We start from the raw sequence: 14464 nt of genomic DNA, 5'->3' as shown, positions 1-14464 counted from the left end.
GCCTGCTGCCCCGCTCCCAAAGCACTGCCGCCCCAAACACAGCTCCGACAAATTTAAAGAGGCCAATTTCCCTCTGTTCTCCGCCCCATGGATTCGAGCGGAGAATAATTCATTTCATTCAAATTATCCGCCCTGTTTGGGGCATGGGTCAATTTCGGCCCCGCAGAGTGTTGCGGCCCGGACCAATTCCTGGTGTGACAGAGTGAGACTCCAAACTTCACTCCACTCGGGGGTCAGTTCGGGTCTTACCCTGGATGCAGCCTGCTGGTACCTATAACTGCAGCGTAAACACAAAGCAAAACCACTTTGCTTCAGCTGTGTGCAGTTGTAGCGTGACCGCTCTGCTTTTGGGAGTTCTACTTGGAAAGTGAGTTTTGCCCCGTCATTGCAGCTAAAGCCACTTCTCAAGTATTTTCCCAGCACTGTTTATGTTTATAGTTTTTGCAGCAGAATGTTCCCCCTGTTCTTCTCACCGGCATTTGCAGCCTGCTGATTGTTCATTTATCAACTGAAGCCAGGCCTGTGTAAACGTCCTCCCCCTAACCTGCCTGCTTTACGAGCAATGCCAAGCTGTCTGCTGCTGTAACTATTACATCTCCCCTTTCCAAGTGACTTGTGACTTGGGCTGCAACTCACTTTCCAACTGCGTCTCTGCAGCTGGTGTTCCTGGCCAATGTGCTTCAAAAAAAAATCTGAGTACTTTTAAGAGGGCGCTAAAGCAAAAGCACACTTTGGTTTTAACAGGGCTGTGCATCAAATTCTTCAGTGGCTTCAAATTTGAGAGCAGTGCTTAAACGCCCCCACACCCCCCGACCGGTCAGCACTTGGTTAATGTGATGTATCGACACTCGATATGGCTCTGAGGTTACTGGCAGCCTGCTTTCTGCTCCCGTGCGCTGATCTGTGCATCTTCATTCATAGCCCAACAGCAGAGAGAGAGAGAGAGAGAGAGAGAGAGCTATTGATTTTAATCCACGTCAAAAAGTTAGTAGCCCCAAATTTGTGACGTGGGCGTGCTGACCCTCCACCCCTTATATTGAAGCACTGACCACACTCGATCAGCTTCGCTGGGCAGGCCACATAGCTCGCATGCCAGATACGAGACTCCCTAAGCAAATGCTTTATGCGGAACTCCTTCACGACAAACGATCACGGCAAACGAGCCAAAGGTGGGCAGCGGAAACGTTACAAGGACACGCTCAAAGCCGCCCTGGTAAAGTGCGACATCACCACTGACACCTGGGAGACCCTGGCCAAAGACCGCCCGAGGTGGAGAAAGTGCATCCGGGAGGGCTTTGAGCTCTTCGAATCTCAACGCAAAGAGCGTGAAGAAGTCAAGCGCAGGCAGCGGAAGGACCGCGCGGCAAACCAGTCCCACCCACCCCACCCCTTCCCTTGACGAATGTCTGTCCCACCTGTAACAGGGTCTGTGGCTCTTGTATTGGACTGTTCAGCCACCAAAGAACTCACTTTGGGAGTGGAAGCAAGTCTTCCTCGATTCCGAGGGACTGCCTCTGATGATGATATTTTCTGATCTGTGCTCCTGTCAATTTTGAGGCCACTCGGCACACCTGGTGTAATACTTTGGATGAGTGTGTTGCCACTATTCAACTTGCATTTATATAGCGCCTTTAACATAATAAAATGTCCCAAAGAGCTTCACGAGCATTAGCAAACAAAATTTGACACCGAGCCACAGAAGGTGATATTGGGACAGGTGCAGTAGGTTCTAAGGAGCATCTTAAAGGAGGTAGAGGGGCAGAGAGATTTAGGGCGGGAATTCCAGAGCGTGGGATCTAAGCAGCTGAAGACATAGTCGCCAGCCGTCTTGCCACTGGATCAAAACCGAGCTCTGTCAAAACCCGTGTGGTGGCTGATGTGCAACGGCCACCACACGTTAATAAAATCCACGCACAGGCATCTTCCACCCTTCAACATGTAGTTCGGGAGCTAGGATATTAGGTCCTTCATTGAAACACCTGTGAACTCATCCCTTTTTGGCGTGGAAGCAAGTCATCCTCAATAAGAGGGACCACCGAAGAGAAAAAGAATAGGAAAAGGAAAGCAATCTTATGTAAAAGTGGTCGCCCTGCCTCCGACGATTTAATCTGCGTGTAGGAATATGCATATGTCTTGTGCCTTTTTATTCCCTATCCTTGTATTTTGGCTGTGAAGTGCTTTGGGATATCCTGTATCCAGCATTAGTAACCTTCATAAAATATTGTGCGGAGCAGTTAAATGATATACAGCCATGTCAAAAATTGACAGCATTGGAAAATAAAAGTCCCAGGAAACCCTCAACTTGCAATGTATGGGGAAACAATGGAGTTTGCTTTTTTTAAAACCAGATGGTCAGCAGTTTTCTCGTGGCTGGAGCACATTGTAGGGGATTGGTTGAATCTGTAAACTGCCTGTGCAACACTTTTGCAACTCATGATCATCTGTTGTGTTGTGGTATCTTGGTCCCTTTTATCGTATCCCAAATATTTAAGAACATAAGAATTAGGAGCAGGAGGAAGCCACCTGGCCTCTCGAGCCTGCACCACCATTCAATATGATCATCGCTGATCATGCAACTTCAGTACCCCATTCCTCCCTTCTCTCCATACCCTTGATCCCTATTATCCATAAGGGCCACATCTAACTCCCTTTTGAATATATTTAACGAACTGGCCTCAACAACTTTCTGTGGTAGAGAATTCCACAGGTTCACAATTCTGAGTGAAGAAGTTTCTCCTCATCTCAGTCCTAAATGGCTTACCCCTTATCCTTAGACTGTGACCCCAGCTACATTACACTCAGTCCCTTCTTCCAAGTTATTAATATAGATTGTAAATAGTTGGGGTCCCAGCATTGATCCCTGTGGCACCTCACTAGTTACTGGTTGCCAACCAGCGAATGAACCATTTATCCCGACTCTCTGATCTCTGTTAGTTAGCCAATCCTTTATCCATGCTAATATATTATCCCCCAACTCCGTGACCTTTTATCTTGTGCAGTAACCTTTGATGTGGCACCTTGTCAAATGCCTTCTGGAAGTCCAAATATACCACATCCACTGGTTCCCCTTTATCCACCCTGTTCATTACATTCTCAAAGAATTCCAGAAAACTTGTCAAACATGACTTCCCCTTCATAAATCCATGCTGACTATGCCTGACCGAATTTTGCTTATCCAAATGTCCTGCCACTGCTTCTTTAATAATGGACTCCAACATTTTCCCAACCACAGATGTTAGGCTAACTGGTGTATAGTTTCCTACTTTTTGTCTGCTTCCTTTTTTAAATAGGCGCATTACTTTTGCAGTTTTCCAATCTGCTGGGACCTTCCCAGAATCCAGAGAATTTTGGTGAATTCCAACCAATGCATCCACAATCCCTGCCGCTACTTCTCTTAAGACCCTAAGATGCAAGCCATCCGGTCTAGGGGATTTATCTGCCTTTAGTCCCATTATCTTACTGAGTACCACCTCCTTAGTGATTGTGGTTATGTTAAGTTCCTCCCCCCATAGCCCCTTGACTATCCACTGTTGGATACTGTTAGTGTCCTCTGTCGTAAAGACTGATACAAAATATTTGTTCAGAGTTTCTGCCATCTCCATGTTCCCCATTACTAATTCCCCGGTCTCGTCCTCTAAGGGACCAACATTTACTTTAGCCACCCCTTTCCTTTGTATATACCGAAAGAAACTCTTGCTATCTGTTTATATATTTTGTGCTAGTTTACTTTCATAGTCTATCTTCCCTTTCTTAATCAGTTTTTTAGTCGTTCTTTGCTGGCTTTTAAAATCATCTGCCATCATTTCTTCTTATGTGGCTCGGTGGCAGTTTTTTTTTGTCTTATAACACTCCTGTGAAGCGCCTTGGGACATTTTACTATGTTAAAGGTGCTATATAAATACAAGTTGTTGTTGTATAATTGACCTCAAAACCTCTGCACGTGGTAGGGGGATATCTTGCAGCATTTTTAATGACTTGTAAAGTGTGGATAAGATTGGTGTTGATACCTTCGGTAGTCAAATAACTTGCCACCATTCAATGTGTTGGCTCACATGAAGACTGGCCAACATGGGTGAGATACTGAAGCAGCACTGGGGCTTCTGGCACGGTACCTCACCAACAGGTAGTGCCTTCAGGAGGCAAGAGGTGGATCCTCGAGGTTCGTGGGGTGGGGAGCAGCGGGGGGGTTGGGGGGAGAAACTTTTCGAAGCTGTAATGAGAGAAAATCTAGAGAGCTGACGGAGGAAAGTAAATGTTGTTTGCGAAGATCGAATTATGCGGTGCTTTTCGACACACCTAGTTGGTTATTTTTTTACTATATTGATTCCTTTTCAATGGTGCCTTCAAGGTGGAGTATTTGGATGCATTCCAAACATGGAAGGGACGAGGCACTGAGACTCCTGCCTTGTGTCAGTGATAAAATATGATTCAGGAGCTGGTCAAGTCTGCACACACCGCCCTAAGTCTACAACATTGAGGTATTCACACAATACAGTAAGTGCTTCACTCCCATAACTAGGTAAGGCGTAAACTGACTGGGTAAAGGGATAAACTGCTTTATGTTTTAATCTTGTGCAAGTATACAGGCATGGAGAATCAGATCGATATCGGCTGTATGTAAAGAAAGCACCTTTGTATGTAGACAATGCTCTTAATTTTCCAACTGACCCCTGAACAAGGTATAGAACCCTCCCCCACCCTCTTTCTCTCCCCTTCTTCCCCGCCGCCTCCCCCCCCAAATAGGGTCCTACTCTCTCGAAGTCATGTTGGGTTATAGTTCTACAGGCCTCCCCCTGGGAGCCTGTTTTATTTCTTTGGCCGGTGAGAAGAAGCTTTATTGCCAAGTCTATTGATTCCCTTTCCCAGCATCCACACCCACATACTTTCCAGCTGTGGTCAATGGATAACAAACTGGAGCAGGAACCTTGCCTGAATATACATTCTGCTTTTCTTTCTTGGCTTCAGGGTGTTGTATCTGATTTTTAGTGCACTCGCTTCATGGCCCCCTCCAATGGAGATTAACTAGGTGCCCATAGACCAGGGATTGAACCAGGGTTAGTGCTACCTCATCAGGGGAAGCAGGAAGACTTTAGGTGTATGACAACACAGGTTGCAGCATTATGAGTAAGATTTAGTTGGTGGAGTGTGAATGTAGGAAGCTGGGCTTAGGGGAGAGTATTGGAGAAACTGGGTGATAAAAGAATAAGAACATAAGAAATAGGAGCTGGACGAGGCCATTTGGTCTCGAGCCTGCTTCCCCATTCAATAAGATCAAGGCTGATCTAATCTTGACCTCAACTCCACTTTCCTGCCTGTTGTCCATTACCCTTGACTCCCCTGTTAAAGTTTCCGTAGTGGTGGCAAAGAGGCAGAAGCAGAGACAAACAATATTGTGGAGGTGAACTAAAGTATTGTTCGTAAGCAAATGGATGTAGGGAAAGAAGGCACCTTGGGATGGAGCACTGAGTCAAGATTTCCCATCTCTGGACTTGGCACGGATTGGTTGATGGAGTCTGAGGCACACATCTTGTGGCGGGAGTAGTAGCGAATGGCTATTGTGTTGCCAACTTTGGGCTCATCTAGATCTTGGTCAGACAAGTAGTTGGAGAGTGCAGCAACACCCTTGGGATCAAGGGAGAAGTAAATCTGGGCTACTGCACATGTGCAAAATGACTCTGTGCTTCCATGAATATCATTGAGGATTAGCATTTTGATGTCTTAATACAAGAACATACGTAAGAATATAAGAAATAGGAACAGGAGTAGGCCATTTGGCCACTCGAGCCTGCTCCGCCATTCATTAAGATCATGTCTGATCTGATCATGGCCTCAACTCCACATCCCTGCTCGTTCCGCATAACCCTTCACTCCCTTATCCTTCAAAAATCTGTCTACCTCCATCATTAATATATTCAATGACCCAGCCTCCACAGGGGTAGAGAATTCCAAAGATACACGACCCTATGAGAGAAGAAATTCCTTCTCATTTCTGTTTTAAATGGGCGATCCCTTATTCTGAAACTATGCCCCCTCGTTGTAGATTCCCCTATGAGGGGAAACATCCTCTCAGCATCTGTCCTGTCGAGTCCTCTCAGAATCTTTCGTTCCCACTTAGCTGGTAAAGAAGCTTTGTGCCAAGTTGTGGCACTGCCATTTTCTTGGCATGCCCACAGTATTGGGACAATGGGTTTTCCCCAATGGAATTCTCACTTTTGCTTATTCTTGAGGAAGGCGGAGAGAGATGCCAGAAAGGTGGAGCTCAACCAGAGGTTGATACCATCCACTTCTGATCTCTGTCCTGCTCACCAAACTCCCTTCTGCCACATTAACAAGGAAGAGGTGCATTTACCTGACTTTGAACATGCAGAACTGGCTACACAGGCTCTGGGACTGCAGAGGGGCGTCATCTGCAGCGAGAATATCTGTACCATAGAGCTGGCACTGCCAGCGACAGTAACTGCCAACTGCACTCATGGATTCTTTACCTCTGTCTCCTTCAAGGTGTGCTGCAATGCTGCTCTGGAGTTGCACACACACAGCTCCTCTCCATGCTAATACCTCATACTCACCACCTCCACTTTGTGACCATCAGGGAGAGGCTCCACTATTGGCCACATTCCGTTTCTTGTCTTCACATTTATCATCAGCCACCAGGTCTTACCAAGTATTAGGATATATTTGCCATAGAGTGAGTGTAATGAAGGTTAATCAGACTGATTCCTGGGATGGGGGTGGGGGGTCAGGGGGCATTGTCCTATGAGGAGAGATTGAGTAGACTCGCCATATATTACATAGAAACATAGAAATTAGGTGAAGCAGCAGGCCATTTGGCCCTTCGAGACTGCACCGCTATTCAATAAGATCACGGCTGATCATTCAACCTCAGTACCCCTTTCCTGCTTTCTCTCCATACCCCTTGATCCCTTTGGCTGAAAGGGCCATATTTAACTCCCTTTTGAATACATCAAATGAACTGGCCTCAACAACTTTCTGCGGTAGAGAATTCCACAGTTTCACCATTCTCTGAGTGAAGAAGTTTCTCCTTATCTCGGTCCTGAATGGCTTACCCCTTATTCTTAGACTGTGACCCCTGGTTCTGGAACTCCTCAGCAACGGGAACATTCTTTCTGCCTCTAATCTGTCCAATCCCGTCAGAATTTTATATGTTTCTATGAGATCCCCTCTCATTCTTCTAAACTCTAGTGGATACAGGCCCAGTTGATCCAGTCTCTCCTCATATGTCAGTCCTGCCATCCTGGGAATCAATCTGGTGAACCTTCGCTGTATTCCCTCAATAGCAAGAACGTCCTTCCTCAGATTAGGAGACCAAAACTGAACACAATATTCCAGGTGAGGCCTCACCAAGGCTCTGTACAACTGCAGTAAGACCTCCCTGCTCCTATACTCAAATCCTCTAGCTATGAAGACCAACATGCCATTTGCCGCCTTCACCGCCTGCTGTACCTGCATGCCAAACTTCAATGACTGATATACCATGACATCCAGGTCTCATTGCACCTCCGCTTTTCCTAATCTGTCACCATTCAGATAATATTCTGCCTTTGTGTTTTTGCCGCCAAAGTGGATAACCTCACATTTATCCACATTATACTGCATCTGCCATGCATTTGCCCACTCACCTAACCTGTCGAAGTCACTCTGCAGCCTCTTAGCATCCTCCTCACAGCTCACACCGCCACCCAGCTTGGTGTCATCTGCAAACTTAGAGATATTACATTCAATTCCTTCATCTAAATCATTGATGTATGTTGTAAATAGCTGGGGTCTCAGCACTGAACCCTGCGGTACCTCACTGGTCACTGCCTGCCATTCTGAAAAGACACGTTTATTCCGACTCTCTGCTTCCTGTCTGCCAACCAGTTCTCTATCCATGTCAGTACATTACTCCCAATATCATGTGCTTTAATTTTGCACACCAATCTCTTGGGACCTTGTCAAAAGCTTTTGAAAGTGCAAGTACACCACGTCCACTGGTTCTCCCTTGTCCCCTCTACTAGTTACATCCTCACAAAATTCGAGGAGATTTGTCGAGCATGATTTCCCTTTCATAAATCCATGCTGACTAGGACCGATTCTGTCACTGCTTTCCAAATGCGCTGCTATTTCATCTTTAATAATTGATTCCAACATTTTCCCCACCACTGATGTCAGGCTAACCGGTCTATAATTCCCTGTTTTCTCTCTCCCTCCTTTTTTAAAAAGTGCTGTTACATTAGCTACCCTCCAGTCCATAGGATCTGATCCAGAGTCAATAGAATGTTGGAAAATGATCACCAATGCATCCACTATTTCTAGAGCCACTTCCTTAAGTACTCTGGGATGCAGACTATCCGGCCCTGGGGATTTATCGGCCTTCAATCCCATCAATTTCCCAAACACAATTTCCTGACTAATAAGGATTTCCTTCAATTCCTCCTTTTCGCTAGACCCTTGAATCCCTAGTATTTCCGGAAGGTTATTTGAGTCTTCCTTCGTGAAGACAGATCCAAAGCGTTTGTTCAATTGGTCTGCCATTTCTTTGTTCCCCATTAAAAATTCACCTGAATCTGACTGCAAAGGACCTACGTTGGTCTTCATTAATCTTTTTCTCTTCACATATCTATGGAAGCTTTTGCAGTCAGTTTTTATGTTCCCTGCAAGCTTCCTCTCATATTCTATTTTCCCCCTCCTAATTAAACCCTCTGCTGGATTCTAAATTTCTCCCAGTCCTCAGGTTTGCTGCTTTTTCTGGCCAATTTATATGCCTCTTCCTTGGATTTAACACTATCCCTAATTTCCCTTGTTAGCCCCGGTTGAGCCAACTTCCCCATTTTATTTTTAGGCCAGACAGGGATGTACAATTGTTGAAGTTCATCCATGTAATCTATAAATGTCTGCCATTGCCTATCCACCGTCAACCCTTTAAATATCATTTTCCAGTCTATCCTAGCCAATTCACGTCTCATACCATCGAAGTTACCTTTCCTTAAGTTCAGGACCCTAGTCTCTGAATTAACACTGTCACTCTCCATCTTAATAAAGAATTCTACCATATTATGGTCACTCTTCCCCCAAGGGACCTCGCACAACAAGATTGCTAATTAGTCCTCTTTCATTACACAACACCCAGTCCAGAATGGCCAGCTCTCTAGTTGGTTCCTCGACATATTGGTCTAGAAAGCCATCCCTAATACACTCCAGGAAATCCTCCTCCACCGTATTGCTACCAGCTTGGTTAGCCCGATCTATATGTGGATTAAAGTCTCCCATGATAACTGCTGTACCTTTATTGCACGCATCCCTAATTTCCTGTTTGATGCCATTCCCAACCTCACTACTTCTGTTTGGTGGTCTGTACACAACTCCCACTAGTGTTTTCTGCCCTTTGCTATTCCGCAGCTCTACCCATACAGATTCCACATCATCCAAACTAATGTCTTTTCTTACTATTGCGTTAATTTCCTCTTTAACCAGCAACGCAACCCCACCTCCATTTCCTTTCTGTCTATCCTTCATGAATGTTGAATACCCCTGGATGTTGAGTTCCCAGTCTTGGTCACTATTCTCTAGAGTTTAGAGGAATGAGAGGCGATCTCATTGAAACATACAAAATTCTTACAGGGCTTGACAGGGTAGATGCAGGGAGGATGTTTCCTCTGGTTGGGGAGTCCAGAACCAGGGGTCACAGTCTTAGAATAAGGGATCGGCCATTTAGGACTCAGATGAGAACATAACATAAGAAATAGGAGCAAGAGTCGACCATTTGGCCCCTGGAGCCTGCTCCGCCATTTAATAAGATCATGGCTGATCTGATCATGGACTAAGCTCCACTCCTCTGCCGGCTCCCCATAACCCTTTATTCCCTTTTCGCTCAAAAATCTGTCTATCTCCACCTTAAATATATTCAATGACCCACTCCAGAGCTCTCTGGGACAGAAAATTCCATAGATTTACACCCTCTGAGAGAAGAAATTCCTCCTCATCTCAGTTTTAAATGGGCGGTGACTCATTCTGAGACTATGGGCTCAATTTTCCCCAAAGCTTTTTTTTGGAGTACGGCATCTTTCAGTGCAACATTCCTTTAGCCGATTCATCTCACTGGGTAAGCAGCATTACTCAAACCATTTCAAATGGGATGTATTGCCTGCAGTGCACGGTTTGAGTGGATGCAAGAGCACACGAGTACAATTTTCCATCCAAGTCCTATAAATGGAATCAAGCTTTAACATGACGAAGTGCTGTCGATGGAAACTTGCAGTAATACATTGCAGACTATAATTACCTTGCTCGATCAGGAACGGGTCATTTTGATGCTACGTCTCAGAACCAATAGTGTATCAGACTTGCTATTGCCCAACAGGGTCAGTTGGCATGGAAGCAATATATGTCAAACATTTGGCAAAGTCAACTTTATGCATAGACTGCTGCTGCTTTTATGGTTAGCAAGAATTTATTTTCTACCGTCTTTTTAAAAAAAAAAATCACTTGTGTGACTGAAATTAGCAATGAATTAAACTTGAGTAATATTTCCTTGCATATCTACAAATCTTCCAACCAGAAAATATGCTTACAGAAATGTAGAGCAGAAATTGCGGTTGGAGGCTTCCCATGGGCGAATGCCTCCGAACTGCAAGTAAAATCCGTGCTTATTTGATGGCCCCGGAGCTGCTAAGACTCGCGCTTCTGGGCCTGCAGGTGTAGGCCTGTGTAAAGGCCCACGTATCCCAGGAGCGCAGGCGGTTCTCAAACATCCCTGGGATCACGCGGGCCAGGCCCAACCAATCAAAAAGGGGGATTCGCAATATAAGCTTATGGGGATTCCATTTACGTACGGGATTCCTATAAGCATAATGGGAATCACATAGTAAATACATTCTCACACAATCTAAATAAAAATAAATCATCACATGTTTAAAATGAATTAAAATACAATTTAATTTAAAAAAAATTGTAAACATATTTTTAAAGGGGCCAAAAATAACCTAAACTAAATTTAAAGGTTTTTGAATGTTTAAATGATAAAAAAAAATGTTAATATGTATTTCTCCCTTACGATGGTAAAAGAAAGCCTCATGTCTGCTTTTATCAAATGTAAGGGTCGTCGGGCAAATAGCCCAACTCTGTGCCAGCAAATGCTACTTTCCTTCGGAAGCTGAAACTTCACAGATCGCAAGTTCCAGGTTTTCGGGCATGCATGGGGAAGCCTGGAACTTGCGGGGCACTTCCGCTGTACGTATGCAGTCATAGGCCCTGGAAAATCCGGGCCATTGTCTCAACTGGTTCCCTACAATACAGAAAATAGTCAGGGGAGAGCAGTAGCGCTTTTTTTTTTTAAGGACACATTTGTCCCAAATATGACACTTTTTTTTTGAAGGTGAGTGACTTCCTCAGTCTAACATTTGCAAAACAAAATTGAATTCAAAACAGCAACTCTATCGGTCCTTTCCAGTCTTGTTATTTGAGTGTGATTGAAAAGTGAATGCTTAGTTTACATTAAAATGCTGCCCCTGGAGTTTCCAAAATCCACTCATGGGGGGTGGCGGGGGAAAGTGCTTTCCTGTTACCTCAAGTGATAGCAGTGCCAGACGTAATGAACAGCATTGTTCATGTTTGAGGGCCTGCAGATAGCGATGGCTGCAGGGTTGCTAAATGCATGCCGACCGTCTTGGGCACTCAACACCTTGTTTTACTGTGACCACCTCTTTCTTCCAAAGCTCTGCTGTCCGAATCCTAACTCGCACCAGAGTCTCGCCCACACATCACCTGTGCTTGCTGACCTACATTAGCTCCCGGTCTAGCAACGCCTTGCTTTTAAAATTCTCATTTCTTTAACTTCCTCCAGCCCTAGAACCCACTGAGAGATATATCCCTGTGTGTGTGAACCCACTGAGATATCCTGTGTGTATGTGGCTCCATCTCAGCCTCCTCCTGTCTTTCCTCATCTAAATCTATCAGCATAACCCTATATTCCCTTCTTCTTCATAAGTGTGTCTAGCTTCCCCTTAAATGCATCTATACAATTCGCTTCAACCACTCCCTGTGGCAGCGAGTTCCACATTCTGACCACTCTTTGGGTAAAGAAGTTTCTTCTGAATTCCCTATTGGATTTATTGGTGACTTTTTAAATTGTTTTTTTCATTCATCGCCTCATTGTTCCCAATACAACCACCATTACTTCACCCTAATACTATACAGCTCAAAATGCTTTCAAAGAATCATAAAGCACAGAAGGAGGCCAATCGGCTCATCGTGCCTGTGCCGGCTCTTTGAAAGAGTTATCCCGATTAGACGCACCCCTGTGTTGTTTCCCCATTGCCCTTCAGATGTCTCCTTTTCAAGTCTATATCCAATTCCCCTTTGAAAGTTACTATTGAATCTGCTTCCACCGTCCTTTCAGGCAGCACATTTCTTCCCGTTTGGAATGACAATATTTCTAATTGGGAAGCCTGGGGACTTTCACAGTTCCACCAGACATAATGCAAAGATTTCACGTCTCAATTGCTATGCTTGACTGAAATCTGATTGATGACATTGAAGGTAAACATTTTTTTCTACTATTCAATCTTGCTGATGACTGTTGCTGCTGGTCGTGACAATGAGAGATTTTTCAAGTGCCATTCAGGTCATGCACAGCCATTCATCCTCTGAGTTCTTTTTTTTCACTGTTACACAGAAACAATCTGTACTGTCAATGGAAATTTCCTTCGATTTCAAATTGTAACCTTTTTAAAATTAATCCATGCCACCTCCTTTTAATTAAGAAAGTTAGAATGATGAAACTTGGCCTGCAAGTAATCAGCGTTGGGAGCCATCTTTCAGAGTAAGACTTTACACTTGGGATTTAAGTTAGCATTTTGAAAGACCCAGGCTACTCGAGCTACCTGACTTTTGGATCCTCTGCCATAAGTGTTGGTTTGGCTGAATATTTTCCAGCCAAAATGTTGTGAAGATGCACTAGTCCATTTGGTCGATTGGACTGTGAAAGTCACTGGTCCTCAGCAAATGATGAGTAGTTGTGATCAGTGGTTTATATGTATATGTTTGAGTCCGGAACTAATTGACCCACAGTGCTTGACACAGATATTGGCTTAGCCCGGTTCTGTGCAGTTTGGTCCCTTTTTTTGACCTGGTTCCCACATCAACTCTTAGAAATTCCTTTGTTTGCTGCTAAGTGCTTCAAACAATCTCATCTTCTGTGATGGCCTTTTTTCCTGTTTGCATGAATGTGACCAGTGTTCCCTATGCTCAAAGGAGGTCACTGGAGAGGGGTCAAGGACTGAGGCGCTATGGATTATATAATCAGCTGTCTAATAGGACCCTTCCTCAGGTGTTGACATCAACAAATTGATTGATTTGGGCTTGTTTGCTCCTCTGTTTTTGCCTTGTATGTTTTCAAATCCCAGATCTTTTCATTGTGATGGAATTAAATCTTGCAATTTGTACTCCTGACATACCCAGTTCTTCAGGCAGTGAGTTCCAGACGCCCACCCCTTTCTGGGTGAAGTAATTTCCCTCATCTCTCCTAAACTTCCCCCCAATTACTTTAAATCTATGACCCCTAGTTGTTGACCCCTCTACCAAGGGAAACAGGTCCTTCCTATCCACTCTATCCAGGCCCCTCCTAATTTTATACACCTCAATCATTGTGATTTTAAGTGGTGGTATGGGGGTGGTTTCATTTAAAACACATCGAACTTTAAAACCTAAGAGAAGAGAAGTTCTCCCTGGTGTTCTGGTCAATTTTATTTCTTAATCATCATGACTAAAATAGATCATCTGGTCATTTATGATATTGCTGTTTGTGGGAGCTTGCTGTGCGCAAATGGCCTGCCGCATTTCCTACATTACAACAGTGACCACCCTTTGCAAAGTACTTTGTTGGGAGTAAAGCGCTTTGGGATGCCATGAGGCCCTGACTGGTGTTGTATAACTGCATGTTCTTTCCTTCTACACAAACACGTGTTTCAAACTGTTGGGTAGTGAGCATATGAAGCAGCTGGTGCCATAAGGGAACGGTAGCATTGTGGTAATGTTCCTGGACTAATAATCCAGATGCCTGGACAAATCATAGAATCATAGAAATTTACAGCACGGAAGGAGGCCATTTCGGCCCATCTTGTCCGCGCCGGCCGACCAAGAGCTATCCAGCCTAATCTCACTTTCCAGCACTTGGTCCATAGCCCTGTAGGTTACGGCACTTTAAATGCGCATCCAAGTATTTTAAAAATGTGGTGAGGGTTCCTGCCTCTACCGTCCTTTCAGGCTGTGAGTTGCAGACCCCCAGCACCCTCTGGGTGAAGAAATTTCCCCTCATATCTCCTCTAAACCTCCCCCCAATTATTTTAAATCTATGCCCCCTGGTTGTTTGCCCCTCTGCCAAGGGAAATCGGTCCTTCCTATCCACTCTATCCAGGCCCTTCATAATTTTATACACCTTAATAAGGTCTCCCCTCAGCCTCCTCTG

The 14464-nt window shown here is 44.6% G+C and overlaps 1 protein-coding gene across 5 annotated transcripts in view; it reads left to right on the top strand.

The window, feature by feature from the left end:
* Nucleotides 1-14464, top strand: part of LOC139227927 (solute carrier family 45 member 3) — a 206661-nt gene that overhangs the window by 99267 nt on the left and 92930 nt on the right. The window contains exon 1 of one of the 5 annotated variants that reach the window (XM_070859078.1): nt 4361-4494. The exons of the other annotated variants lie outside the window; for them this stretch is intronic. The gene's annotated coding sequence lies outside the window, so the exon portion shown is untranslated. Of the gene's footprint in view, nt 1-4360; nt 4495-14464 lie in introns of those variants that run through there. 5 annotated transcript variants of the gene reach the window in all.

This window comes from Pristiophorus japonicus, chromosome 17 (genome assembly GCF_044704955.1).
Source record: "Pristiophorus japonicus isolate sPriJap1 chromosome 17, sPriJap1.hap1, whole genome shotgun sequence".
Taxonomy (NCBI): Eukaryota; Metazoa; Chordata; class Chondrichthyes; family Pristiophoridae; genus Pristiophorus; species Pristiophorus japonicus.
Note: the sequence above shows the minus strand (reverse complement) of the source record. Positions and strands in the feature narration are given on the sequence as shown.